At 41.7% G+C, this 8,518-nt stretch overlaps 1 protein-coding gene across 1 annotated transcript in view; it reads right to left on the reverse strand.

Moving 5' to 3' along the window:
• The window catches only part of LOC142347436 (COP9 signalosome complex subunit 6-like), a 527,653-nt gene that overhangs the window by 358,088 nt on the left and 161,047 nt on the right, over positions 1–8,518 (reverse strand). The window lies entirely within an intron of this gene.

Genomic DNA, 8,518 nt, shown 5'->3' on the forward strand with positions numbered 1-8,518 from the left:
AATTTACATTTTAGTCAATTTCTTTTATGAACGCAACCTTGAAAATCTCTTCAAAATTTCAGAGCCAAATTTTGACATGCGAAAAATTTCAATTACTTTTCTTTACTGGCAACCTTGAATTGATCGGGCCAAAAGAGTTCACGTCTGACTCTGTTTAGATGTAAGTTGTTCTTCCTACAATGTCTTGACAAAAAATTTTTAGCTCGACCATAATTTGAATCCAAAAAGATAAAGATTTTTTTTTCGGTAAAGTAAATATCCAGTCTTTCGTGCGATCTTGGACTAGACTACAGCCTTGAATATTGTTGATATTTGAACATAATCACAAAAGCTATTACTTTCACTTTGACTTGGGGCTCAAATTTGATTTGTCAGCATTCCAATACCTCCACGACCCGTCCACACCTCCTTCTTATATTAAGCATTACCTCATTCATTCCTCTAATGCACAGGAACCACTTTTACGCAAGCACCGAAAAAATCTATACAAAAAAAACAAATTAGGTTTCTGGGTCAAAGTCAGGTCATTTTTTATTCATGCTTGCCACTATTTGAGCAAACAAAACTTTTTATTTCAAACAAAAAAATTCGCTTATCTTTCTCGCTTTCTCTTTATCAAAAGGACAAATTAAAAGAAACCTTCCCATTCTCCATACAAGTTATGATAAGGAATTAAAGCACCCGGAACCATGAAATTAGATTGTGAGTGCGTAGAGAATGTGTCTGCGCGTGCTTTCTTTTGGGGGTTTCCCTTCTCTTACTTAATTAAACTTTTGGTTTCTGCTTTTATAAGATCAAGGCATCTTCAGGAGAAGTTCATAAAAGTTAATGCAGCGAGTTCAAAAATAGAGGCTTTGCTCAATAATACTATCCATAGCGAAATAAACAATGCTATTGATAAACCAGAAAAGAAAGTTAAGATTGAATACCTGATTGTCAAGTGCAAAGGTGCTTTCACTAGTGTAGTTGACACAAATGATGAGCTCATCGATCTCGCGCAAAAGTCCGAAGATCAGGACACTGCCTGTGAAAACCTTGAAGAATGGTTTGAGAATGAAAACAAGAGAAACGAAGAATTCAATGCTGCTGCGGATGTTAATAATGGTTTGGTCCAAGACAAAGAGACATAGACAGCAGAGTTAAATACATTTTACCACTCAAAAACAAGTTCACATTTGAATTCCTCGAGAAAATCAATCGAACGTCAACGTATTTTCGTAATGTTAAAACTAAAACAGAGGAACTTGGAAGTTAATAAGAGGTACAGCTGCGGTTTGCAAGACGGACAGCGGCTCGTGATTGAAAAACAAATACAAGAACTAAAAATTCAAGCCGCACATTAGCTTATTGAGTTGTTGAACGCCCCATCTGTATGTAGTCTCAACCACGGTGAATTGAGCGAGCCTATCTTTGGGAAAAGCACGTTCAAGAGCACAAAAAATGTTTAATAAGATTGGTTTAATTCATCACTGTTCGGGAACCTTGCAGATCCTGCAAATGAACCGAGTCTGCATCTTTCCGTTTCCATTGCCAAATCAGATCAAGCCACTGCCATTTTTGCTTTTCTAGCTCGATCTCGTAACTCATGCCCCCTGAACTCAACACATATGGTCAAGTTGCGGCTAACAATGTAAACAACAATGTACCTCTTCAAATCAACAACTCTCAAGAACAGGCGCAGTCGCTATATGCACCAACTTCACCGGCAATGGCGTGCGGTATGCCAACTCCCCCTGCAGATCCCATTGTTCAAAATAATTTGCCAAAACTTAACATCTGGTGTTTCCTGTAAATATTCCCATCAAGTGCGGGCAATGTAAACAAGAACTTACATAATCTTAACGTACCGGCATCACTTGTTGCATACCAATTTATTGTTCCGGCAGTAATAGATAATGCATTTTCGCAAAGTAGGTGCAATATTGGTTGAGTACTTGCCAAATATTCAATACTTGCTATTTGGTATTTAATCCCGAGAAGTTGTCCCTCCGTTAGTTCTTTTTACTACTGCAACAAATCCAATGCACGGACAGCACTCCGATCCTTTGTGTTGGAGTGGCCCGCCGTACCCACTCCTGCGTCCCCTCGTTGGATATTGTTAACCTAAAAAAGGTGTTGACAGAGTCAATTACGATTATGAAGAATGATCCTCAGCCAGGAATGAAATTGTTGCTGTAAAAACGGCAATTTATTGCAGTGGCGTGAAGGGCACAGGCAATTTAAGAGTGGTATGACAGATGACTCGCAGTTCTTGACGGATGACGTCAAGCTGTGGTATGTTAAAACTCTTGTAACAGGGAAAACCAAAACTATCTTTACAAAGTTCGAATACTTTTACCTTTTGTACAAAGACGCACTTAAGACTTTGAAACAAAAGTTTGGTCAGCCACAAATTGTGGTCAGTGCGCATGTTGACAAGTTGAACAGCTTTCCACCTCTGAAAATGCATAATAGCGATAGCACCATAAATTATTCCCCCAGTGTTTCAATTCTTGTCAGTGTTTTCTGGTCATTTCATATGATTGTGACCTAAATAGTGCCTCGCTTCTTGAAACGGCTGTGTAAGAACTGCCGCCAAAAATTTACGAATCGTGGTCAATTTTTACGGCTGAAGTGATATGATAAAGCTGACACTCCCTGACTTCAGCGAACGGTAGAAGGAGAAGGCCGTGGCAGTCGAGTTATTGAAGCAAAGGTCGGCAAAGGCAAGATATGAGGATAGCACCGACTCAGTTACTGAGAATAAAGTTGCTTCCAAGACATTTGCTGCCAACGCAGCAAAAGACACTTATAAACAGACCGCAACTGCATCAATGTCCTACATTCGTTGCTTTCTCTGTGAGGCCAGTCATCGCCTTTGGGAGTGTCGTGTGTTTAAGGAAGAAGTTCCCAAACAGCAAGCAATTGTTATGGCCGAAGCAAAAAAGTTCATCTCCTTCATGAGGCAAAAAACATATGTTCACTCAGTGCATGAATCTTGAAAATGCATGAATAAAGGTTGCAAGAGCTCTCACAATTCTTTTCTTCATGGATCAGGGAGGGTTTATCCATCAACATCCTTGACAGCTAACAACATCAGTAATTGTGATGTCCGCCCCGTTCGAAGTAAAAAATAAACATTCTTGTGGGCAATCAGCGAGTAAGACCACTACAATCTCAAAAACGTAAAAGGTTCCCTTCAAGTGACCGAATTTCAGGTGGCGAACTCAACCTGTAAAGATACCTCGGCTTTAATTCTGTGAGATACCGGTTTCATTACCTCTTGGTTTTCCAATAGTCTAGCAATTAGACTTGGTCTGCGCGGTACAGCATAGTAAGTAACAGTCCAGCGTACAAATACCGAATAAGTTTTTGGCACCAAATTCCTTAAACTGAAAGTAACACCACGCAACAACCACGCATTCGAACCCTTTAAAGTTCGTCCATACTTGACAAAAAAAATTGAATGTAGGCACCGACTTTATTGACATTAAGGCACTTCAAAACAACATGCCCACACCTAGCATTTCTAGACTCTGTTTTTGACTATACCCGGAAGAGCTTTCAAGTACCATCAACGAGGACTCAGACAAAGGCCACATAGTAAGGTTTAGAGATGCCCACGAGGTATAATGTTACTCGGAACGTGAATGGTACCTACCGCACAATCCGGTTGTTAACCTGAAACCAGCCCGTAAAAGTCCGTAGGGTACTCAATGTTGCAGCTTATTTCCCAGGTTAATATTTCAAAGGGTTGGTACTCACTGGACTGATTTACTACGAAATTTAATCAGTGTACTCTTTGGTTTTAGACAAGTTTTGGTTCCACTTGCTGTGTCAGCCGACATTGAGGAAATCCTCTGCCAGGTAGGAGTGCTACCGTGTGATCGACGTATCTTTGAGTTTTTTTTAGCGGGAGGATCAATCAATAAAAATTGTGATAGTTCAGTGTGTGCGGTACTTTATTTGGAGAAAACGAGTTGCCAACTTGCGCTAATTACACGCTTCAGCGCACGGTAAGCTGTTTCCGAAAGCTGTAAAAACTCTTTCTGATAACTTTCTTAGATTCAGTGGTTTACCACGAGAAAACCCTCCTTAGATCGAAGGAAATGGTACATCTTCGGCATCTAGATTGGCTAAAGCTTACGAAGATTGTACGCATTGTGCCAGATCTGGGTGACCTTATTGATCATGGGTGACCTTAACCTTCTCAACCAATAGTCATTAATTCATCGTGGCAGAAATCCAAGCACGTCCCTCGAATTAAGTGGGATCACAACAGCGACTGGTTGTGAGTTGAGATACCAGCAGCGCCATGACAAAAAGTTTAACAAAGCGCTTGGTTTTAAACTTTGTGTCAAGGTGATACCACCCAGTCGGTCTTGTATCAACGTTTACTGTAGTTGCTCATTTAGTCCAGAGATCATAACGCGGAGAGACAATTGGCATGTCAATGGACAAAGCTGAGATGACGAGCTACCTCAGGTTACAGTTTATAGACTCCTTGCTTGGTGTGTAGAACTACCGTAGCTAGCCAAGATCACTAAACGACAAAATTAATTTTCATGACCGTTCCAGCATCTTGAACTCCATATGTTTGGTGATAGTTGTTGAGAAGTATTCAGTCCTGTAGTTTTTCTTGGGCTCATATAAAATGAAGTGTTATCTGAGAGACAAAAACCAAGCTGGCTTTTGTGCTGGGCAAGGCCCGCATTGCACCTATGAACTTGAAGACCGCTCACGAATTTGAACTTCAAGCATTCTTTTCGCTGCAAGCTTGAGAAAGCCCCAATACTGTTCATCAAGTCAACGTGTGTCTTGCGCAGAACCGATCATGGCAGACCTGCTAAGAGAGAGGATCGTGTACCAGCCTCCGCCCTTCTCACACTTTGGCCATTTTTATGTTGCTCTTCGTTGGAATGCCGGGAACAGGTGGGGTTTTGTCTTCACTTGTCAGACTATCTGCTTCTCATGTGGGCACAAGTTCCTGTGTATCGGCAGCGAATAGGTTTGACTGCCGCCAGGGTACGCCTGCTACGAATTGATCTGTCAGGTTTTAGACAAATTTTGGTTTCACTGGCTGTATCAGCCGACATTGAGGAAATGCTCCGCCAGGTAGGAGTGCTACCGTGCGATCGACTTATCCTTGAGTTTTTTTTAGCGGGAGGATCAACCAACAAAAATTGTGATAGTTCAGTGTGCGAGGTACTTTATTTGGAGAAAACGAGTTGCCCACTTGCGCTAATTACACGCTTCAGCGCACGGTAAGCTGTTTCCGAAAGCTGTAAAAACTCTTTCTGATAACTTTCTTAGATTCAGTGGTTTACCACGAGAAAACTCTCCTTAGATCGAAGGAAATGGTACATCTTCGGCATCTAGATGGGCTAAAGCTTACGAAGATTGTACGTATTGTGCCAGATCTGGTTGACCTTATTGATCATGGGTGACCTTAACCTTCTCAACCAATAGTCATTATTTCATCGTGGCAGAAATCCAAGCACGTCCCTCGAATTAAGTGGGATCACAACAACGACTGATTGTGAGTTGAGATACCAGCAGCACCATCACAAAAAGTTTAACAAAGCGATTGGTTTTAAACTTTGTCTCAAGGTGATACCACCCAGTCGGTCTTGTATCAACGTTTACTGTAGTTGCTCATTTAGTCCAGAGATCATAACGCGGAGAGACAATTGGCATGTCAATGGACAAAGCTGAGATGACGAGCTACCTCAGGTTACAGTTTATAGACTCCTTGCTTGGTGTGTAGAACTACCGTAGCTAGCCAAGATCACTAAACGACAAAATTAATTTTCATGACCGTTCCAGCATCTTGAACTCCATATGTTTGGTGATAGTTGTTGAGAAGTATTCAGTCCTGTAGTTTTTCTTGGGCTCATATAAATTGAAGTGTTATCTGAGAGACAAAAACCAAGCTGGCTTTTGTGCTGGGCAAGGCCCGCATTGCACCTATGAAATTGAAGACCGCTCACGAGTTTGAACTTCAAGCATTCTTTTCGCTGCAAGCTTGAGAAAGCCCCAATACGGTTCATCAAGTCAACGTGTGTCTTGCGCAGAACCGATCATGGCAGACCTGCTACGAGAGAGGATCGTGTACCAGCCTCCGCCCTTCACACACTTTGGCCAGTTTTATGTTGCTCTTCGTTGGAATGCCGGGAACAGGTGGGGTTTTGTCTTCACTTGTCAGACTATCTGCTTCTCATGTGGGCACAAGTTCCTGTGTATCGGCAGCGAAGTGGTTTGACTGCCGCCAGGGTACGCCTGCTACGAATTGATCTGTCAGGTTTTAGACAAATTTTGGTTTCACTTGCTGTATCAGCCGACATTGAGGAAATGCTCCGCCAGGTAGGAGTGCTACCGTGCGATCGACTTATCCTTGAGTTTTTTTAGCGGGAGGATCAACCAACAAAAATTGTGATAGTTCAGTGTGCGCGGTACTTTATTTGGAGAAAACGAGTTGCCCACTTGCGCTAATTACACGCTTCAGCGCACGGTAAGCTGTTTCCGAAAGCTGTAAAAACTCTTTGTGATAACTTTCTTAGATTCAGTGGTTTACCACGAGAAATTTCTCCTTAGATCGAAGGAAATGGTACATCTTCGGCATCTAGATGGGCTAAAGCTTACGAAGATTGTACGTATTGTGCCAGATCTGGTTGACCTTATTGATCATGGGTGACCTTAACCTTCTCAACCAATAGTCATTATTTCATCGTGGCAGAAATCCAAGCACGTCCCTCGAATTAAGTGGGATCACAACAACGACTGATTGTGAGTTGAGATACCAGCAGCACCATCACAAAAAGTTTAACAAAGCGATTGGTTTTAAACTTTGTCTCAAGGTGATACCACCCAGTCGGTCTTGTATCAACGTTTACTGTAGTTGCTCATTTAGTCCAGAGATCATAACGCGGAGAGACAATTGGCATGTCAATGGACAAAGCTGAGATGACGAGCTACCTCAGGTTACAGTTTATAGACTCATTGTATGGTGTGTAGAACTACCACAGCTAGCCAAGATCACTATACGAAGAAACTATTTTTCATGACCGTTCCAGCATATTGAACGCCATATGTTTGGTGATAGTTGATGAGACGTATTCAGTCCTGTGGTTTTTCCTGGGCTCATATAACTTGAAGTGTTATCGGAGAGACAAAAACCAAGCTTGCTTTTGTGCTGGGCAAGGCCCGCATTGCACCTATGAACTTGAAGACAGTTCACGAGTTTGAAATTCAGGCATTCTGTTCGCTGCAAGCTTGAGAAAGCCTCAATGCGGTTCATCAAGTCAAAGTGTGTCTTGCGCAGAACCGATCATGGCAGACCTGCTATGAGAGAGGATCGTGTACCAGCCTCCACCCTTCACAAACTTTGCCAGTTTTATGTTGCTCTTCGTTGGAATGCCGGGAACAGGTGGGTATTTGTCTTCACTTGTCTGACTATCTGCTTTTCATGTGGGCACTAGTTCCTGTGTATTGGTAGCGAAGTGGTTTGTCTGCCGCCAGGGTACGCCTGCTACGAATGCAAGTCAGTGATCGTCCTTCAAAGGTGACCCGTTGGACTTAGACGCAGTAAGATCTAACCATTTTCAATTGGAAAACAAGCAACCCGAATTCTGTAAATTTTTGGCATTGACGAGTGCGATCACCTTAAGCGGTACTCACATGCGCAGTTTTATGCAACTGCAATGTGATCGCGTTGGCTCAAAGTGTTTGTACCTTCCCTGAACCGTTGGTCCATGTGGCAAAACTTTAGTTTGGATAGTTGAAGAAAGCCACTCTAGGTTTTACAATCCCACGGCTCGGTTTGGAGAACTTCAATACCGGTCCCACAGTGTTGCCCACTCCGCATCGTGCACACGTCGTCCGGATCTTTTTTTGTCCCATTGTTAAGCTTGTATCAATCCTGCCAACATCTTATTTGGGAAAGGACGTTTTTATATGAGCACACTAATTTCATGAACGTCACCAACTTCACTCACTTACTTCATTAATTTAAAAGTCTCACTAACAAATGGTGCGCTGAAATCCACTAACATGATCCACGTGTGATGATTTAGTAGATATTCTTTAACAAGTTCTTGAAAAAATGCATCAGAAAAAATGGTCTTTCGAATCGACCAACTGGGCTTCATTAGATCTTAAAACAGGCTTATAAGCACAGAGAAGAAACTAGAGAAAGAACTCACCAATTCTTTGAATGAAACCAAAATTTTTAATTCGACAAAAGATTAAAATCTCTGCTTCCTGAAAAATGAGCTTGTTTTTAATCGTAAATGAGAATTTGTAAAGATGTTCCCATATTGCTTATTAGTTTTCAATAGGACAAAGTTGTTTATTTTAACAAGTCTTTCAATCGTTAACATAAGAGCAAATTGGACAACTGAACTCAATCGAAAAGAAAAGTACTGGATGCGCAATTTTATGCTCAACTGGAAAAGTACTGGATGACGAGCTTTATGACAAAAAAACATGCACGCTCGCTTGTAAAAGAAGCACTAGAACTTTTTATTGTAAATAGCTGTTT

The sequence above is a fragment of the Convolutriloba macropyga genome, chromosome 1, assembly GCF_964194025.1.
Source record: "Convolutriloba macropyga chromosome 1, txConMacr16.3, whole genome shotgun sequence".
NCBI lineage: Eukaryota > Metazoa > Xenacoelomorpha > Acoela > Convolutidae > Convolutriloba > Convolutriloba macropyga.